The 22,616-nt window shown below is 41.6% G+C and overlaps 1 long non-coding RNA gene across 1 annotated transcript in view; it reads left to right on the top strand.

Annotated features, from left to right (window-relative positions):
• LOC310998044 overlaps positions 1–22,616 on the top strand; it is a 52,829-nt gene that overhangs the window by 27,061 nt on the left and 3,152 nt on the right. Inside the window, exon 2 of the long non-coding RNA XR_014595964.1 lies at positions 10,989–11,029. This is a non-coding gene — a long non-coding RNA (uncharacterized lncRNA). The remainder of the gene's footprint in view (positions 1–10,988; positions 11,030–22,616) is intronic.

Raw genomic sequence — 22,616 nt, 5'->3', positions numbered from 1 at the left:
AAATATATACAAGATATATTCTGCTTCAGCAGTATATATACTTTTTTGATTTACATCTAAGATTGGGTTTAATGCAGCTGTTAATTTCCCATTAGATTCTGTGAAAACATAGAGAATTTTAATTTGTTTATCTTATTTTGGAGCTGTGATATTTTAGCAGTGAGTACGAAGTTCCACACCGGAAATTCACAGCCTTATTGTGGAGCAGATTATAAGGTCTTGGTCAGAGTTATATAATAGCCAAGTCTGGCCCTTATGGTTTTTAACAGCAGCCCATTACAATCACTGTGCAAGTTCACAATTCACAGTTCAAATATGGTCTTCCAACCTCATGTCACTTCTCTATAAGCCGTGAAAACAATAATGATAATATTTGCAATTATTATTTCCTATCTTGCAAACCCATTCTCTGCTTCTGTAAGCAGCGATCCTTTAATTAGACACAGGCACACACACACACACAGGCACACACATACGCAAAAACTGGGGCTGTGGGTGCTCACTGCCATTAATAACACTATATAAAAGCAAAGCCAGACAGCCTCTGACACTTTTAGTAGTTTGGGAAACAAGATGTAATCTGCGTTTGGTGCCAGGAGCGGACCGGGGTTGTGTGTGCGTGCGTGCGTGTGTGTGTGTGTGTGTGTGTGTGTGTGTAAGGGAGAGAGAGAGGGAGTGTGGCCTGTAAGTCAACGCAAACAGACCAGTGTGAGAACATCACTGATGAAGACATTATCTGTGAGTTATACTCAACGCACACAACGGGAGGGAGAAGTGTATAGGAACCATAAGACAGAGAAAGTGACAGATGAAATGGACATCTACTGTTGCCAAGGCTACTCACTGATGTGTACATTATTGGTCTTTCAAAAGCATGAGTGTGTGAATCGGAGGAGGATATTCACTCATAAATAATAACAAATAGAAGTGATACATACTTTGGATGCTTTCTTTTTTTGTCTCCATTCTATCCATTGCATTTTGTTTTATATAGTTTAGCATTGTGCTACATTGCTGCATTGTGTGTTGGGTATGAGAGGATAGAGCAGAGGATGAGGTTCTGTTAAGTGGCACCCTTGGCACCCATCTAACCTTGGCATACTACTGGGCATGCTCCACTAGCCCTGAACATGCTGAGGTTTGAATCCAGAAATGCCTTTGTGCAGCACAGGCCACCAGAGGAGAGGTGTGTGGTGGTGGTGGTGGTGGTGGTGGGCTCCATTAATATCCCCAACTGTATTGCATCACTCAAAGCTACATAGCTGAAGCTAAAGATCAGATCTCCAGTGTCTGTGATACCAGGGGGAGCATGTGCTTGAAAAGTGAATGTGCCTAGAATATATGTCCATTAACAGCTCGTGTAATATACTGTTTTTTTTGTTTTTTTTAGCAGTTTACTGAATCAGTTACAGTACGTTCGGTTCACGCAAGGTCAATTTGTGTCATTGTTTCCATGTTTTTGTGTTTGTTTGTTTAATATAAACCATGAATTCTAATTCTGGCAGCAGAGAATGGCCACATTAACCAGGCATGGCAGTCTGGGATGGCGTCCAGCTGGAAGCATGCATGGGATGCTGCTTTCCCGCGACAAAAACTGGCTTCACTGGCAACAGCTAAATAGTTTTTTCATTCCCAAATGGTCTTTAAAGGAGAAAAAGAGGGGAGGAGGGGGGCAAAATCAAATATTTCATAGTAAATCTAGGGACTGCTTTTTTACTCCTGGTTTCTACTCCTTTTGTCATCATAATTTTACTGTGATTTGTAGATTGAAATTCAAAGTTGTTGTTTTTTTATCTCACATGTGCCAGAAGTGTCTGATAAGAAATCAAAGGGGCGACAGGGTCGAATGCTTTATTCCCATTGGAATGTAACAGATATGATAATTTCAAATCTTTTCTCACTATTCATCTTCTCCTCCCTCCTGTGTTTTCTTTAGAGCTCGGTTGGTGGTTTAGCTTGTTGGATGGATGTATAGGCTGTGGTGTCTGTGTGAGGAAATGTCAGGGTGAGAGGCCTGAGTTCAGGGAAAGTACATCAGAGAGAAGGTGTGTGGTAGTGGTGAGCCCCTAGCATATCACAACATGTCAAAACTGCACATAAACCCAAATAGAAAAACTGTTCCTCTCAGACGTATACATGCTTTTTTGAAAACATGAATGAAGCTTTAAAAGCCTTTCCAGTTTCTAAACAGGAATCCAGAGCCAAACGGACATGAAAGCCCATGTGGTGACATTGTCACATGGCAGCAGTGCTATTAAAATCTCCATCCCTCCTGCCTTTCCCAACATGCTGCAGAAGCGCAGCGCTAATCTTTGGTTCTCTTGCCCTTATTGGCCTTTACTGTGTACAGCCGCCTTTCTCTTACACTTTCATCAGAATCTCACCCCCCCCCCCCCCCAACAGCCCAAAAGCCCCCTCTGAAACTCTACCCCTCACACTACCATTCTAGCCTCCTATGATGGATGGCCGCACCTCAGGTCCTCTCAGCCTGTCCATCAAGCCTGGCGATTAAAACACTTGGAATGACCAACATTTTTCTCTCCCTCTCTCTCTCTCTCTCTCTCTCTCTCTCTCTCTCTCTCTCTCTCTCTCTCTCTCTCTCTCTCTCTCTCTCTCTCTCTCTCTCCCTCTTTTTCTCTCTCCCCCTCCAACCCCTCATCCCCCATGCCACCCTTCCACTCGCAGGCCACCACCACTGCAGCCCTCTGCCCCCTCACCTTTCTCACCCTCCCTCCCTCCCTCCGTCCGACACTCCTCTCCTACTCCAACTGCCCCCAGAACCCCACAATCCATCTTGTGGAGAAAAAACATCATTTATTCTGTACTTCCCAGATAATTTACTTTTTCTCTCCCTCTTTCATTCCTCTTTTCTTTTTCTCCTCCTTTCTACAGGAATTCTCCATTTCCCTATAAAATGAAAATTCATCTGGAATTACATCTTATGTCATCATTATGTTTATTAAGCGTGGATGATGTATATGAGGAGCTGCGGCATGCCGCTGAGTGCTTAATGATGCATAAGATTAAGCCGAGCCTCTCAGCTGTGCTGAGACTCCCCTCTGCTTCCCAGGCTGCAGACACACGCTGGGGGAACAGGCTCCAAACGGCCATCAGGTGAACAGGGGAAAAGGGAAAGCCTACATCCTCTTTGTGTGTCAGCAGAGATGGAGAAAGAGTGTAGCGTTGTTGGTGCAGAAGAGTTGCTGATAGGGGAGGATCAGAGAGTTGGCAGCGACTTCAGAGAAATAGAATGAAGTAGTGTTTGTATCACTTTGTTGAGTGCAGTCAAAGTGAATTTCTGAATTTCTGTCCTCACGTAGTAACTATTAGAGCCATTTTCTGTAATAATTATGAGCTTATGAGCTTCTCCCTGTTAGCTCCCCCTACGCACCACAACTCCAAATAACTATATTCCTCCTTTTCTTCTCTGATCTTCTCATATTTTGATCTTCATTCAACCTCACACACACAAACATGCACCACATACACACACACGCACACAAATAGCAGAATTGCTCCCGGCCTCCCCCTAGCCTGGAAGCAGAAGCACCAGCAGTCTATGACAAAAACATTATCCTTCTGGTGCTAAACAATCCAATAAACCTCTCCACAGGGAAGAACTTAACCTCTCCTCTCCTCCGATGCTGGCTTCCAGACCACGTGACGGCTGCCACAGTAAATTCAAATCATTAGTCTTCTCACTCCGCCATAGAGACAGGGAAGGAAAAAAATCCGCCTCTATTAGTAATGGAGACCTCGTCAGAGACCTTCCTCTGAGAGCCCTGCCTTCCCAATTCCCACAGGAAAAATCCCCAGCAAAAAACTAATTCTACTTTTAATAATCTGTCATCAGGACCAGAGGCAGTCATAAATTATGTGGGGAGCATGTGCGGGAGCGGGCCACGAGAGGGAACTCAGGGGGAGAAATCAAAGCCTGAGTTTGACAAACTTTGCTGAAGATAAATAATAACTTACAAACAGGATTAGTTGTAAAGTCGTGGATGAGTGCCCTGCCAAGCAGTTTCCCTAGCAGTTTATACAGGATGAAGAATTTACAGACACACCTGTCATTAGCACCTCGGCTCTTTCCTCCATCCCCCCAGCCTCTCTTTTCATTCCACTCCCCCAGTCTCTCTCTCTCTTTCTCTCTCCACTGTCTTCACTATCCTGACAGAAGTCCTTTGCTTTCTCTCTCACAGCAAACATTGTTTGTGTTTCGTCATTAACCCTCTTGGTTCCCAGGGACAGGTTCAGAGGGAGCGCAGTGCCGTGGAGACTGCAGCACAGACAGCAGGCTTAACAGCCAGTATGAGGGGAGTGTGGCAGGGGAAATGACCTCTTCCTCTGCCCTAAAGTAAATAAACGTGAATGACTAATCAACCTCCCGCACACACACTGTGTGCAAAACGGAGCTTGGTTTGGTCAGAGAAGCTGATTAGAGGCCATTGATTGGGGCAATTGGTTTCTGGGCATCTTCTTTCTGTGCACACAGCATAAGCCATGTGTATGTTTGTGAAAATGTGTGTGGACCATATAGGTGCTTTATGTTATTTATGTGTGTATGTGTGTGTCTGTGTGAGGCAGAGCTGCCGAGTGAAGCAGACAGTATGGGAAGAAAGGGGCTATGAGCCGTGGGGTTGTCCTCACACTGTTTCCATGTCAATATTTGTCAGAACGATCGACATGCATCATAATCGGCTCCCTCTATCAAACCGCAGCTAAAGGCCCGTCTCCATGCAGGTGACGAATCTGCCCCCACAACCCACCCCCCTATAGCCAACCATGAGGGGAGGAACTGGCTGAAATAAGACAGGCATGTTCCCACAAGTCTGTGTCAAATCTCTATTGATTTCATCTTAAACAGAGAAGCACTCCTGGCATACACAGCAGTAGGTCACCTGATGTGATATGATAGCTAACTTCTTCAACCAGGGAAAGATGACAGGGAGGAATTTGCATGAGTGATAATGCATCTTGATATTTTAGGGCATGCATCTAACATTTGATTATGTGTTAATTTATTTATTGATAATTCATATACTGCTTGGAATATCTCAGTTTTTCAAGAGCTTGGTGTCATCCAATTATATTGTTAAAGGTTAGGGCAGGCAAGATCATTTCTTAGCGAATCCCTTAAAGCGACCTAAGATCTGGCTAATAAGTACTAACTGAGATAAAGCTTATTTGGACTGTGGTTGATATAAAGTGCCACTATTCAGTTCTGGTGCTGTAAATACTCATTGTTCAATGTATGTTAATCTGCATTTGAAAATAGTCTAGTAGGCTAGATTTAACTGTTGTTTGTGTAACATTTTTTAACAACAGTGTGTAGCTCTTGCAGGGCATTATTAAGCTGTAAAAACAAATAAATAACCCCCCACCCCCCAAAAAAGAATATATATATTTGTGATATATTTAAAGAGTTATGTTGTGAGTAGGAATGAATGGGCTTGGTGCTGGAAGCCGCAGACTGAAAAGTCAGAACAATAAGACTCTGAATGAAATATTATTTCTTTTGGTTATTTCATGGGACTTGTTGACAATAATGAATATGTGGAGTAACAGCAGCCTTACCCTTTAAATAAAGCCGGTTTCATTCAGCTGCAGTCGATTTCTTACATATTGAAGACAACAAAGTGGTTTGTGCTAACTTCCAAATACCACCCTAAACACCCCTGTGCTTCTGTCTCATTGAGCACAACATAAAGAACGCACCTCAAGCGTGTCCCATGAAAAACCCTGAGAAAATGCATGCATGCAGTACTGGGATTTCAACCCTGCAAAGTCAAGTGCTCAATTTTCTCTCCATTCTCCAGCGATACCAAAGAAGCTCAATCATACTGGGACAGTAATATGAATCAAGGACAGCTCACTCACTCTCAATTGCAGCTCGGTCTAACTGGGACCACGGGTAACGCAGAAACTGGGTTCTCAATTCAAATGGGAGAGCGAGTAGGCCAGCCGGACTCTCCAGCACGTCTCGAGGCTGATAGATTACCTACTGCAGTAAGGACAAAGGGAATGAAGATGACTACTCTGCCAAAGCTGGCTACAGATGAGACATGCACGGCTGAATGACCATGATACACCTCACCCATTTGTCTATGTGTTCAAGCTTTGCACAACGTATGAAAAAGGAGTCCGTATACCACACTATTGACATATAGTTGCACCTTTATCTTGGAATATCTCGTTCAAACTTTCCTTTTTGAGTTAGATTTTGAGCATGTTACAGCATCCATCAACTGGAGCTGCCACTTAATGTTCCATACATGCTGCTATTTATTACACCAAATGCATAATGTGGGCAGAAATCCAAATTAATGTCATTAAATGTTGTCTCAAAAGTAAAATAATTAATCTAGTGAATCTAGGCGATATTTTATGTGACTTTATGTTTATATGAAATTAAAAACGCAAATGCAAACTTGTGTATTGGCCACTGTATGAACTGTATGAAATGCTTTTCGTTTTGAGATGTTTTGTTTGACATTGGAGGCTTTATTCACTGCAGAAAGGCATATAATTCTGCGAGCCAGCTATTTTTTTTTCACACTGAGTACATGATGTGCCATCCTCAGAGATTAACCTAGATGTTCTTGAGGCCAGGTTCACTTGTATCTGAGCCACAGTCGTATATTACAATGCAGCTGAGGTGGCAGTAGCAGTAACTCATTCTTTTCTATTCTATTCTGCCTGTGCATATTCCACAAAGCCCCCGCTGATCTGCACTTAGAAGGTCACCTCTTTCATCAGCTATTCTATTTGCATTCCAAATCGTACGTACATGAAAAATGTGCCACTGAGTTTTCGTGGCGGCCCCTTCGAAGGCAGATTAGATAGAATTTACCATATGAACCTTATGCACGCTAACCTTTGCAGATGGCCCCACTATTGTGGAGAAATGGATTGCCTAATAAACCATATCATCCGACATATTTGCCGCTTGGCTGACCAAATAGAGGCTGTGTTTTTTGAGCAAATTCCCTTTGTCAAATTTGTCAGTGTTCATGCCGCCGTTTTAGGTTTGGGTCACAGAGAGGAGGAGGCGGGATCCTTAGTGTATCAGGTTAAAGTGCCGACCACTTTGGACCGTTTCTGAAGATGAGACAATTTTTCCACAAGATTTATTTCATCAGGGGGGAAATATTTCATATGCTCTCCGTTTGTTTGTTGCACGTTTCCCATTCCTGTCCATAAACTACTGGATGTGCATAGACTTGAATAATGATGGACAGTTGTTGCCTACAGTATACTCCACCACATTAACTGGGACAATTAACAGTGCACTGTTACAGTAACGTCCAGTTAACACCTTCACTTACGTAATATATCATCTGCTTTTTTTTTCTTGCTATGGTACAAATTATGCGCAGTTGTAGTTCATTTTACATGCAGCATTATTGTCTTTATTGCCATTTGCACCATTAAGATCTCGTTCTTTAGGTGTGTCAGCTATTCTGACATCCATCTTTATCTTTCATTGCTGAATTCCCACCATAATTTCACTTTTATCTATAATCACCGTTGGGCTAGACGGCAGTAACGAAACAATGCTACTTCTAAACCTTGTGAGGTTTTCACCAGAAATCTAATTTCACAGCAGAGCCCTAATTCATCGCTCCCAGAAAAACCTCTTTCATCAAACTTTGCATATGAGCAGCCAAGTGATGCACAGGCTCTTAACGGCATGCTTTGCCTCCTTTGGTGAGTTGGCCAACCAATCCATCTTCCTGAGTGTGCTCAGAGCCGAGGAGTGGGCAACCGATGCTCCCGTCACCGGGCTCCCGCGGGAGATGGATTGGGGCTCCATCGCCCACCTCCAGTCCGGTACCAGCCCAGTGGCACAATCTGGACCCCGGCGCTGAGAGCCACGTGGTGGGCCTTGTGGGGCTCGATGAGGGGGCTATGGGAAGCAGGATGGAGGATGCTGTGTCTCAGTCACTCATGTAGAATCCAGATCCTCTGCTCCACAGGAGACAAAGCTGGACCTCCTGTTTGTGTTCCACAGAACAGAGCGAGGGTGTCCAAGTCATTGCCTGCCTGTGCAGTCGCTAATGCAGGCATTTTGTCTATGACAAAATGTCAAACGATAATGTGATCATCAGCAAAAGAAAAGAAAACTTACTGACATACATTGACTTGTTTAACATATTAAAACGCAGAAATTACTCTCTGCTGAATAAATGTGTGACCTCCATCTTTAGTTATGTCCTTCATTGGCTATTAGTCACTGAACTGTCTGACGGGACAACAAATACAATAAATGATAGTCTTGATTCCTCTTAATCTGACACGTCTTTTAAAATGCACATCCGCCCTTAAAAGAGCTTGTCCTTCAGCTGGAGGAGGAGTTTAGTTTCATCCTTTTGTATCGTTCATCATGACTGGCTTTGAAACTGAAGTGAAAGCTTCTTTTATTAATCACAAAGAGCTCAAGTCAAGGCTTTGCACTCCGTCGCTTGCATCCAATTTACAGCAGCGATAATTCATGCTATGCTAAACATTTCTTGTAAAATGTCACTTTGTGTTTGTAATTAATTTCCAAATTAATAAGCAAAATCTCTGAGTTATGGCATCCAACCCTTTGAAACCTTGGCCGCCAAACAATGCATCAAGGTGCCACCTGGAACGATCGAGACAATAATAAAAATATGACTTTGGGAGGAGATCAACACTTCTCAGACTTGGCAGGTTGTTTCATAGTGGAGTTTTTAAAAAATGGGCAGATTACACATAATATACATGCCATAACTTTCAGAAATATAACTTTAAATCTCCTCCAGTGCATATTAGCGCTGTCAGTCACTCTGTCTTCTTAATCTCACCGCTGACCAGGGTGGCCTGGTCCGGGGCCTTGCAAGTTGTGCATCCATGTAGGAAACTCTGTGTTAGGTTACCTCCTATATGAGGTATCATGTGTCTTTCATCTAATGCAAGCAGACTAAAGAGTGGGGTGGGGGCGCGTGGGTGGGGGGGGTCAAAATGAGTGTTTTTCTGCCCACAGAGTTCAGGTATGAGGGCAAATGCACCTGTCACATGCCAAACAGATGCATATATCTCAGGCTGACAAATCACGTCTGTTCCACTAACTTCAAACTTAATTTCAGAGCTTTAAATAGAAGTGTGTGAGTGGTGCTTTGGGGTGGGAGGTGTGTAGGATATTTATCAAATGATTTATTATAATGCAATCTCTTTTAAAGCGTTTCATTTAGGGTCTTTCCTTCGGTGCAAGTGGCCCATCTCCGCTCCTTCAGCGCCATTGATGGCAACATCCATAACCTGTCCTCTGATATTTCATTCCCATACGGGTGCCATGAACCTAAGATGTAATCGATACACAGACACACAGGCCTCCTGTGTTATTACAAGGGGGACAATGTCTGCTCAGCTTCCCGTGCCGTTACACAGTTCAGGCTTCCAATTAACCTGAGCGGATCCCCATGCCAATCACACAGGGCTTCTATCGACAAACCGCATGAAAAGAATAATGTTGTTAGGATGATGTAGCTCACGGTAGGAGGGCTGCTTCTCCCCCTTCTCTCTGCTGACAGGGATGAGTGTTGTAGTCATTTATCACCTCCTCTCTGGTCACCGAGGGGGCCAAACAGGGCTGCGAACCTCTCGCACCCCTCCCCATCGCCCAAACGGACCACGATCTGAATAAGTGTGATTACAATAAGAAAGCCAAGAAATATGCCTGAATGTCACTGTGGATTTCAGCCAGTGTTGAGTTGAGTGGAGCGTTCTTAGATTTTCTCTGCAGTGAGATAGAGCCGTGCAGTCAGTGTCACTGACAAACCTGTGCTACTTGCAGGCGGGGGAAAATAAAAAGAGTCATTAACTTCTGTTTGTTCTGAGTTTGCATGTTGGGATGTGCAGTAAATTAAGTAGGCCTCTCCTGGAGTGGGAGTCTTTGCAGAAGATGAGTCCTCATAGAGAAGAAATTAGAGGATGATTGATCCGAGTCTTTTTCTTCTTCTTCTTTTTAATGTCCATCTTTTGTTCATGTTTTCCTCTTTCACATGTCTTTACCATCATCTGTTTCTGTTCAGTTTCAGTTTTGTTGTATGATAAACACAATTATACAGGTTTATCCAATGTCTCATTTGTTTGCTTTTTTTTTTTTAAGTGTTTTATTTCACACCAGTACACAGTAACCAGACAGAACAAACTCACACATCAACATACCAAGACAGCAACAACACAAAAAACAACAACACCTGAACAACACCCTTCAAAGGCAGCATAGTGTCAAAATAGTATTTTCATGTTATATATGATTGAACTGTGTAAAATACAGGTATGATAACATCATCTAAAGGTTTACCTGTGTATTTTTCAGCAGTGACATGTTTTATATATATCCTCTCGTGAAACAGATGTGCAGTAGCTGTTGGACTGGGACGGAAGATCAATCCATTTATTTTTTCCCATGTCTACTGTGAGACAACATACAAATTGAGACTGTATCTAAGTTACAATAGCAGCCAAGTGTGGCCTACTAGGATTTCAGGAGTGATTGAAAGTGTGTTTAGATGCTCAGGGCCAAACTCTAAAAGCATTGTTACATTGACAAGGCCAACACAGAGAACGAATGCCTCTCTATGTTTACTCCTCCTTTCCTGGGCATTGCTGCCACTGGCGACTTTGATATTGATTATTGTGAAACAAAAATCAGCTCAACGAGCACGATCATTAAGACAAATGCAGTTCTACTCAATGCCAAAGACCTGAAATGCACTGAGACAGACTTCCCAGAGTCTTTCTACCATACACGCTAGTCCTCTACTGGAGAAACAACTGGTTACAACATAATGTCCATTCTGGATTTTTGTAAAGTGAAGAACAAATAATGCTATACGTATTGTAACCCTGGAAGACCACGTCCTGCTAAAGTACTTAAACTATTATGATATGATATGATATTATTTGAAAAACTTATAGAATATACATTCATACTGTTGCTTTGTTTTGTTGTTTTGCAGAGTTCGAATACATTCTGTCGGTGTATCTGAAGACAACATGGGTAAGTGTGCGATCTATTAATACTCATGAACTTATTCCAGCATTGTGTTTAATATGAATGTGGAGAGGCCATTAGGTTGTGGAATTTCTACAGGGCATCAACAGACTATATTAATTAACAAATACATTTTCGGTAATTAGTCATCTCTAACCTGTTGCAGTTACCTCACCATCACTGCAGTTACTTGTAGCTTGTTTTCGTCTACAAACCAAAGTAAATCAAGAAGTGGCAAAGTAAGAGGACAGTGTTTAATTACAGTACATTACAGTACATTCACTGCATTATAGACACTATAGTATATGACAATTTTCAAACATGCTACACACACTTTATGAGATATAAGTGATGCAGCCTACATGATTATGAACAATGATATACCCAAACTTCACACATAACTCTGACCACTTTTTCTTGTTTAGCACAGAAACAGCTCAGACTTGAGCATGTCTTTGCAGATTTAATGTGGCCCCCACACCTTTAAAACTTTCCATTTGTTATGTTTGGTCATCCCATTAGTTGCCATTTATTATCATTAGTGTGATAGAAGCTTCTTCCTTGCAGAAGCAGGGGGGTTAAAAAAAAAAAACTCCACATTTTCACATTAGACAGAACTCCACTGGTGCGTCAGATTAATGTTCCTTTCACCAAAACAGAAAAGGTAGGTGGAACATCAACTTCAGGAGCAGCACCATAACCATTACATTATGCTGTCTGTTTATTTGCTTATTTCCTTGTTGGTCGGCTAATTCCTATCGTTTTTCTCACGATGGTGAGAAATAAAGCTCTTCTTGGCTCTAAGTGCGTTTTAACAACCTGTATTTGATGCTTTGGTTGTTTGGTAATAGCTTCAGTGTCAGCTTGGCTATATTTAGCCAGAGGTTAAATTAAGGAGCTAACAACAGATTAAAACAATTTCATGCCTCAGATTTCAGCAAAAGTCATCATTTTGCTTTTGATAAATGATTATTTATTGGGGAATTTGACTCTTTTGATCAGGAATTATGCAGTGTTTTACTATTTGCATAATGAGAGCTGTAATTTGATCAGGGGGGGGGGAAACAGCAACATGCCAGGTTGGCTTTGTTCTCAGCCTGCCAGAGAGGAAAGTACAAAAACCCAAAAAAGAAATATGGTAAGAAAATGAATAATTAATGACCATCTCAACAAGTTTTGAAAAACATTGTGACACGAGTGAAGGATATCTATCTTTTTGGATGGGGCAGGTCTGGATATATCTGCCTCAAGTTCATGTCCCTGTCCTGCCTACTGTGAGTTATAAGTACAAGCCCCCTCCCTTCCAAAAAGCGAGCAGGACAGGTGTGTCGCTGATTCACTCCGAACGTGATTAATGGTTTTCTTAATGTATTCATGGCAGTAATAGAAGTCCCTCACTACTAACCTTGCATAAAAATGCAAATGAATAGAGACAAACTGCAGAAACAACACAATGGGCAGGGCTAAGCCTGGAAGCCTTGGGAAGTGGGTGTGCATATTTCTTTATTTCAGGGAGAACAACTTAAAATTGTAGATTAGACCTCGTTGTTGCTGGAATAATTAAAGATCATGAGCCTTCATGAGAATAATTTTGGGGTTTGAGAAACAACTGACCCAAGGTTTTTCTAATTCAACCATTAACTCACTGTGTGGTCCTGTATTGCTATTCTCATTTATGAACAGTAAGCAATGGATTATTGGTTTACAACACACTAAATGTAGTTGTAAGCAGATATAATGATATTTTGAAATACGAATTATTGTGCTTATTAACAACAATAACAGACCAGATGAGTTATTTATGACGGAATGTGGATGAATGACATTGTAAAAGAGTTGCAATGCAATTTATTACATTCATTATATATATTAATTGTACTTATCGATAAAATGTTTACATTATTTTCATTGTATGTATTAATTAAACATTCAGTCATTCAGAGATGCTCCATGAGAAATGTGAAAACTCAATTTAATGCTAAATGCTTGGTGTAACAGTTAAATGCTTAAAATGAAACCACAGGGGCATCTTGGTCTCAGCCATAGACTTCAGCTGGTGGCCCCATCACATTGGAGCACTCACATCGAATAATAAATATTTCAGAAGTTTACTTGAGTACATCATGATTGCTGAGGCAGTCTGTTCATCAGTGTGAGTTTTTTCCCCTCTTTTATCATCATGAATAATGTTGATTAATTAGCAAGACAAAATCACTGAGGATAATCCATGTAGAATATATCACTGTCAGGAGAACTGTTGAATATTGCATTTACACCAGGAGCATTTTAATTACAGAAGTCTTAACATATTAATTAGGACTCAGAAGGAACTGAACAGTTGGAAGTGAAGACCTGAAAAAATAACTTTTGGGATTTTGAAGTATGGCTGTTTTACTCATTTGTGTGATGACTCCTCTTCACCTTCATCGTGAGCTCTCTTATTTGCAGCAGTGATTTTATTAGATTATTGAACTATAAGTAGCAGCTTCATTTTACTTTTTATGTAAAAAAAAAAAAAAAAAATACAATCAAAACATATAAAAAGAATGAAACTTGATATTGACATGAATACATTGGTCTAAAATTGAGCTCTTATACTAACAGTGATAAAGAATGCTTTTTATCTATTTTCTCTATTTTGAGTTTGTCACTTTAAAATAAATCTCTTCTGGGGACATAGTCACCATTAGTTAATTACTTCATTTATTGTTATCTACATGATGCCCCACTAAGTAATGATTTTTATTTTTTCAATCCAACCATTCTGGTGTGAGTTATATAATTTCAGCAGCTGAATGTTTCCATCATGTGAATCAAGCCTTATACACATTAGGCTTTGAACTAGGATGAAAGGGATGGGTGCGCCTTTCTCAGCCTAAAATGTTTCAGTCTTCATTCACAATATTTAAAGGCTAAAACAGAAGGACTGCTCTGTAATAGGTTTGAGTTTAGCAATCCTTCCAGGCTCCAAAAAGCATGTCTTACTGTTTTATGAAGCCATGACACACTCATATCATCCTTTATGAAGCCAGAAACCAGCCCTCTAACACACAGACCCATCAAAGCCAATCCCATCAGGGGGATGTGGGGCAGAGATGAAATTGGTCTCTTTAACTCCCTGTACCGTAACATGCTAATGCAGGACAATGACTCGCTCATTGCCTGCTATTATGGAACATACTGGGGGCCCAACATGAGGGCTGTGACAGAAGTGGTTGCATGATACATGAAAATGCAGAGTGGGAGAATTCAACTTTTTACTTGTCAGGTATGGTGGCATCAAGCAACATCCTTTGAAGTTGGAAATGAAGATTGATGTCTTACATTGCTGTTATTAATATATTGATGGTGCTGTCAAAAACATTGCAAATAGCATTTTTTTACTCTATATTGATGCATTAGCTCAGGTAATTGATGAAAATCCTGTAAAACTCTTTAATTTTTCTCCCTCTTTCACGCTATTTGTCTACCATCTGCTCCACTTAGAGCTCCCCTGGGGACGGTCGTGATAGGTTGAAATCACCGCTGATGAGAGTCCTGAGTGCTTAAGTTTAGACCCATAGAGAGCATCACACTCTGTGCAGAGCTAAAATCGCATCTTATACACATAAAGATAAAGCAAACTCTAATGAAACAGAGAGACATCACAACACGTTTTATCAAAGCGTGCACAGACATATTTGTACATACAGTACGTGTATATGATCTGTTGAATTCATGGATTTGTGGGCCTGAGAGGTGATTACCATAACTTTAACACAGTTAGAATAATTAGAGCTAAAAACATGTAGCTTTATTTGACAGTAAAATATGATAAAATGTGGCCTACATGTAATTGTTGCTGTAGATTAGGCTCTGAGCAGAAGGCTAGAAAAAGAAACCCACTGTGTAGCCAAGGTGGAATACAGCTGTTACAGTACACCAAATAAAATAGAGACAAATATGTTAATTCACAGCTGGCACAGTCTAAGTAATGCCAAACAAATATAAATCCACACAAAGCTGTTTTGTCCTGGGGATGACATAAAATAGTGATTCATGTCATGGTTAAATCTGGAGTTAATAATAAGTAAATAACACTGAGCTCACAGCCAGTATAGTTTAAAAAAAATCACATCGCAATAACAATTATCTGAGTGGATTCTCCTAAAACTACAAAACACACAGTGAAAATATGTTGATGGGATTGGTGTGTGTGTGTAGAGGGGGGGTAATCTCTCTGTAATCATGACAGGCGTAATGTGAAATGAACTGTAGCCACTCTCCTTGACCAGTTCGCAGTGGTCAGCGGTCCACGTCCAGGAGACTAGATTGGATTTATTGCTACTGGGCCAAAGGTAACAAATACATGCAATATAAAGGCGGAGATGGATGCCATTATCACTGGATGGATTTTGTGCCCATCATGAGGGGCAATCACATGGAATAGATTGATACTGCAAGCAATACTTTTTTATTAGGCTTATACATCTTAACTGGACAATTCACTTACAAGAAGGCAAAACAGGAAGTAGTTGAACCAAGTAACTCTGCAGCCAGAGGCAGACAACTTTAATCATATTTCCTCCTCTCTTCATTCAGTACTTTCTTCATTTCTCTCATCGTTCGCCTTTTTTTTTCTTTTTTCTTTTTTAATGTGAGCATCAAAGAATCACACAGGTCAAACTCTTGACTATTGTGATTACTCAAAAACCATTATTGCCCAGAGGTTTCACTTGGCTGAGGTGGAAATATCTTCATCTCATCCGCAGGGTCGGCCGAAGGTTCCCGGGAGTCCTCGGAGAGATGAGATGAGGTTATGAGAGGTCATGTAGAACAGCTAGCATGACAGCAAATCAGAGGCCACCCCTCCGGATGGAGTCACGTGAAACAAAAGGAAACAAGGAGATGAAACACAAACACAAACCTCTGTAGGCAAACACCACCACCTCGGAGCGTTCTGCAGCACTTATGGCCTCATTCCATCGTTTAAAAAAAAAAGGCCAAAATTGATCTTCATTAAACATTAAAGTGTGATGTTTTTTAGCTATCCAGGCTCTCTGAGTAGTGTGATCTACTATCAGAAAAATAAGGAAAACCTACATGTATATTTTTAAAGTGTTTGGTAATAGATTTTTAATGTTCATTTGTCTACGCCCCGGAGGCTTGGATCTTTGACATTTGAAATAATTGTTGTTCGAAGGATCATCACCAGCGGAGGGTTGTGAATAGTGCAGGGACGATTTGAGTAAATGACTGTGTCAGCCTGTTTATTTGTAACATGATTGCCTCGGGCGCTGCCGCAGGACAGCTATTAGAGGGTTCGGCCATAAAGAGATAGAAAGAAAAGCCCAGCGATCACCCAAAAGTTAGCACTTAATGTGACAACTTATCAGACAACAGCTCCCCACAGAGAATGTGGAAATGACACAAAGAGAGGAGGAGGGAGGGAGGGAGGGAGCAGGCAGACATCATTGCCCACAGCCAGAATAATATAATATGAGGATGAGGAAGAAACTGTATTATAATTACAATTATCTTAGTGGCTGCAGTGTCAAAGATCACATGTCTATTCAGAGTCCCGAGTATCGCCCCATATGTTTTAGCATATTGCACAAAGCTGCCCAATCCATGTTAGCCTGAGGCGAGGCAGGGCACAGAGGACGTCCAGCCCTGTATTTAATTAGATGACTCTAATACCTCTCGCCTGTGGCAAGGCCTCAAGTGTAAGTGGGTTTTTTCTTTTACTGCCGTCTGTAAGAGCTGCTAAATAAACACTGTAGGTCCCAGAGGGCCCGAGATCATGAGAGGATGCATGTCATTCCCGAGATGTAACAGTGAAAAACAGAAAGATGGAAACAGATGAGATAAGAATGTGCGTTTTAGATACAAATAATGTCAAACTGTTGTTGTCAAATTACAGGTCACTTTACATGCAGCTATCTACATAATTACCTTACCTTCATTTATTACCAAACTACAAGGAGGCTCGTTTCTTGCACCAGTTTTTTTTTCGTGGTAATATGATTTTTGAGGCTTCTTCTCCTTCTTCTTCTTCAACACACATGACTGTCAGTTTGTAAATGTCATGCCCCTGCCACAATTGAAACCACTGAAAGTTACTGTTAAAAGACGGACATGTTCAAAACAAAAAAGAAAAAAAAAAAAAAAGAAAAACTGTCCCTAGAAAGCTCCCAGCATCGCACGTCTCCACAACAACTCTGGTCCAGGCTTAGGAATGCTTGTAATCTCTTCTGGCAGGGATGGATCCTGTGGCTCAGGCCGGCTGTGCGGTGGACAGTCCCATTGTTGCTTTAAACCTCAAAGGAGAGAAGGAAGATAGGAGAGCAGGCAGGAGGTGGAGAGGGAAAAAAACAGTGAGGAAAAAGGTTGTGGAAGCAGTTAAATATAGTGCAGGGGTGGATGGATTAACGGTGTGGGGTTGACGGTGAGGAGCAGGTAGCGTCTTTCCCTTTAATCCTCCTCATGAAACTCACCTACTCGCTGTTATCCTGTGAAAATTGTTGCCGTGGTATCTGTCAACTTCAGTAATATTTGCTGTTTATTCCTTTTTTTCACAAGTGAATGAGTTCATGTTTTTTTTTTTTGAGTATTAAGGAAAAAAGAAATTAATCATTAGGGATGAAGATGATGTGGATCATCTTTTTGTTTGTTTTTTATCCGTGGCTGATGAGATGGATAGGAAAATATTTGTGTGTGTGTGTGTGTGTGTGTGTGTGTGTGTGTGTGTGTGTGTGTGTGTGTGTGTGTGTGTGTGTGTGTGTGTGTGTGTGTGTGTGTGTGTGTGTGTGTGTGTGTGTGTGTGTGTGTGTGTGTGTGTGTGTGTGTGTGTGTGTGTGTGTGTGTGTGTGTGTGTGTGTGTGTGTGTGTGTGTGTGTGTGGAGAAGGCTGAGGGGGAGGGACCAAGGTTTTTGGAGATTATGCTAAATCAGGGCCAGTTACAAGAGGGGGTGGAGCGGGAGGCCAGACAAAGACTGAAGAGGATGCTGCCACTGGCATTTAAATGGGCAAGAGGGTGAGGAACTGAGAAAAGTAGAGGGGGAAAAACTGAAAAAAAAACCCAAAAAAAACAAGAGAGAGAAAAAGCAGAGAGTTTCTCTGCCATGACAGACACTTTTTTCTGGCTCTTCAAACAGATGCTGAGGCAGATGGTGGTGAATTAACAGAAGATGGGAGAAGAAGAAATGAGAAAGCCTAAAACGGGCCCATGGAGGGCAGACATTAAAATATTGTGTGTGTGTGTGTGTGCGTGTGTGTGTGTGTGTACAGACATTAGTTTATGTGTATGTGTGTGTGTGAGAGAGAGAGACTGGGTGTGTGTGTCTGAGTGCACAGGTCCAGGGGAGAGGCTGTTAAGCAGTATCTCAGCTGGGAGGACTAAAGAGGATGGGTGGAGGATTCCCAGTCAGAGATACAGCTCGCGATAATAATCACAGGCGTGAAATTACAATGCTGATATTTGTTGCACCCCAGGGTGTGGTGTGGTGGGGCTACCAGAGCTCGGAGGGCCCACATATCACCAGAGGGCCGCGCTGGCTGGCGGTCATCAATGATCAGAAGAGCGGCCCCTCGCCCACACCGCTGCCCAGTGTAGATCCAAATCATTCAGCAGAGTCGCTGTGTAAGAGCTTCACCTGTGGTGTGGTGAGGAGCGGCTCAACTTTAGCATGATTATAACTAATTCATGTTACTTTCTTTAATTAATACTTTTTCATTTAATTTACATGTCTAGTTTTACTCACATTTAAAATTAAATGTAGCTGTCCCAATAAAAGGTCTTCTTATAAACTATATAAAAAACACCATTAGATTTGGTCTTTATGGGGAACAGAGAAATGTATTTGATACTTTCAAAACTTAATTTGGATAGGAGGTGATGATGATGCACACATCTAAATCTCTTTTTTCTCTGGGCCCAAATACTGAAGTGATAAAGTATTCATTTTAGATATTTAAGTATTGCAAGATACTAGGAGGCAGATATAACAGTCATAACACAAGAAAGATGTGTCTGTGTTTTGCACTGGTTATAAATTATTATAAATTTGATGCAGGTTAACTTAAATGCTTTATAGTCAACCTGGTTTATTTAACAACACACATATTTAAAGTCTGTTTTCCCACCTGCAATGTAACAAAAGACACAAACTGTTATTGTAACTAATAAGTAAGGTCTTTATCGTAGTGTCATCCTGATGTGGTTGTCATCCCGTTTAAAATGTATTCAGGGAGCTGAACAAAACGTCAAAGTTGACCAAACTGACCAAGTTGAGTTTTGTAGTTTTTACTAAGTTACTCAGATATTTTGATGACCTAGAGCCGATGGTAATTAGAGTTCTGAGTAATGAGCAGCACTTTCCCGTCTGTCCATCTTGTTTAACGATGAAATCTGAAGCAGAGAGGTGGCTGGACCTACTTCAGCATCAATCTCCACTTGGCTATGAGCCAGACTGTGACAAGATATGACACCACATTTTCTTCCATCCACTCAGTGAAGGGAGGGGGAAAGAAGCTCATTTTCATGTCCATCATCTCCTGCTCTTGCCACTACCTCTGTGAAGCCCCCCCTCCACCTCCCCTTTATCTGGGGTGAAAGTGAAAAGTAGATGTGTTGTCAGGGCAAAACTGATAATGGCAGTGGGACACAGACTGATCCCAATTGCCCTGCTTTCAGCTCCTGCCACCCCCGAGCTCGGCGGCACTAAAGGGTCCACTGACAGATGGGATGGGGCACTGTGAGACAGAGTGCTGACTTGGCATAAAAAGCCCACCAAACAGGCCCTTTCTCTTGGCATCGGAGGCCTGCAAAAATAGTTTACAATAGAGATTGTTACTGCTTGCACTCTGCCTTACATTCATCATGCTCGTGCGTTTTTTTTTTAAACTTACACACATGACATCAGAAATTCACAGTTTTATGAGGGAAATGAGAGAAAACATGTCTTTGAACAGATAATGACTTTCCCAAAAGATTAAATGATTATTTGAAGAGTGAAATTGGCAAACGGCCCACTGGTGACTCAAATGGACAAAATTTCATTGCACATTAAATTATGTTGATAAGTCATACTCTTTGAAATGACTCCCTTCAGTTTAACTTTTTCTTTAATGTGGTTTCTCCCAGCAGGTTCTTATCAGCTTTGGGGAGCATTCAAAACTGCATTCCTAAGTTTGGGACCAAAGCCAGTTTGAGCACAGTACCCCTTCTCTACCTCGCTGTGTTTATTTTCCTCCATTTGTAAAGCAGCCGAGTGGCTACAATGCACAGTGGTTATCACTTCACAGGCCCATTTCATTCAGATAATCTTCACCTCTCAGCAGAAGGAGAGATAACTCATGGGATCTATCACCAGAAGGGGCGGAAAGTGAAGGTCATTATAATGTCATCACAAGTTATCCCGCTGACCCCGACGTCCCACAGATTGAATGTTGTCCTCTGGAGAGTAGAAGTAGGACAGAAAAAAAAGAGAGAGAGAGAGGAGGGGACAGTTATAGAGAGAAAGAGAGAGAAATGTTGACAGACAGGAAGTGAGAGGAGGGGAAAAAACTGAAAATAATAAAACATATTTATGCAGAAGTATGTTGCATTGGAACAGGTAATGTATAAGCTGCCTGTTAGATTTATACCAGAGAGAATTGGCTGGTAAAGATGCACTTTATCTTCAGACATGAAAACAGTCCTTCTGCTCTGGCACAATCCCAGCAGGGCCTGGTGGGAAATTGCTGTTTTTACATTTCTGTATCATTTTCCCACAAGGAATATGGATAACAAATGAAATATTCAGCCCCGTTGTCTGATTTATTCCTTTTATTATCCACAAATATCAGCCCAGCAGTCAAAAGAAGCCTCGTCTCATTCAGGGGGGCTCTTCCCACTTGGGGCCTGACAGCCTATCAAGTCTCCTTGCATAAACAGGTCAGCTCCAATATGTTATACTTTAAGGTTTTCACCATGCAGAAATCACTAAACAGAAATCGAAAATTACTGAGGAAAAATCCCCAGAGGTTTCATAGTGGGGCTCTGTGCAAAAACAGAATACACAAACATCAAATCAAATCAAACAATATTAAATCCACATAAAGCCAGACACAGTTAAATAATGGGATGTTGTTCCTTATCTCTAATGTTCCTTTCAGCATGGGATTTCTCTGAGTGATCCCCCTGCATTAAAAGCCCCTGTGTTGTTGTGATGTTTGCAAAGTAGGAGAGACAGATGCCCAGTTACGGCCGCAACGTAACACAATGAGCCTCATCAGATATTAGTAAGTGACCATTAATGAACTCCCTATGATAGCCCACTGAGGAATACACACAAGGGCCCTGGGGACCGCGGGGCAGCGGGGGGAAAGGGCCTCATGGCATTAACATACTCCCAAGGCTACAAGAGGCTTTTAAATGGCCAATCAATAAAGAGCATTAGTTCATCGTGCCCTCTGAGGGACCCTGGAGGTGTCTGTTGTGTGTTGAGAGGCTGCACAAAAAGGGTAAAGTGTGCAGTCAAGAGCCCCATTCTTTGTGGATGATGAATGTGAGAAACCAAACATGGGCTCAATTCGTTGTTTGAGTAGTAAAGTTTCAATATTTAATTTAGCAAGAGAGCAAATTCAAATGAGTGCTGTATTTTTATGGCTGAGAAAAAATATATATATTTAACAAAACTCAGGCTTTTCAGCAGTGCTGCGATTTCCAAAAGCCCTTGGTACTTTTTTTTTTTTGAAGACAAGACAACATCAACATTTAACCGCTACTGTAAAACCAGGACAAGGGCATCACAAATATCATGTGACATTTACTGTACATATCCCATTAGATAGCTATGAATAAAGCTAGACCTGCTCTGCACCCAGCAGTTTTATTCTTAATTTTCTCATTTGTGTTATATGGCACAATGAAATGGATATCATTACATAGAATAGCACTATCATACAAATACCATGCTGTGTCCTTGAAGGCAGCATAATAAATGGTTCATCACTGGCAACCAAATGGCAAGACAAATTTATAGCTACTGATCTCTCTCATCATCAGAGCAAAGTACTCAGTAAAATTTCATTGTAACTTCCAGGGAAATAAATAAATTTGCCCCCTGACCTTGAGGAAAACTCCCCTCCCACCCATCCACCTGAGATGATGGACCCCTCTGCCTCCATCACTCCCTGCTCCCGCTTTCAATCACCTCCATACATCTTACCTTCTCTTTGCCACAGTGTCCATACATAGATAGTAGGCTAAAGATAGGTGTCTCACCTTCACTTGCAATAAAAACCCATCCCCGCGAGATTTGCATAGCGTCTCTCTCTGTCTCCTCAGTCTCTTCTGAGACCCCTGCCCCCCCCCTTGAGGAGCAGTGGTAGACAGAGAGGGGGGTGAGAACACAGAAAATAGCAGATCTAGAGGGAGGGAAGGAGTGAAGAAAGAGAACAGGAATCTAAGTGAGCGGAGGACGCGGGAAAGGGTGAGAAATGACAGGAGGGGAATATGCATAAAGTCTCAGTTTAAATCAAGATAAAAGACAGAAATAGAAAATAATAGAGGGAACAAACCCCTGGACGCTGGCTCTCTCTAATGGAAACACATGGCTGAGGGCTGAGG

Source organism: Trachurus trachurus, assembly GCF_905171665.1.
Source record: "Trachurus trachurus genome assembly, chromosome: 15".
NCBI lineage: Eukaryota > Metazoa > Chordata > Actinopteri > Carangiformes > Carangidae > Trachurus > Trachurus trachurus.
This window is presented reverse-complemented; position numbering and strand designations above follow the sequence as displayed.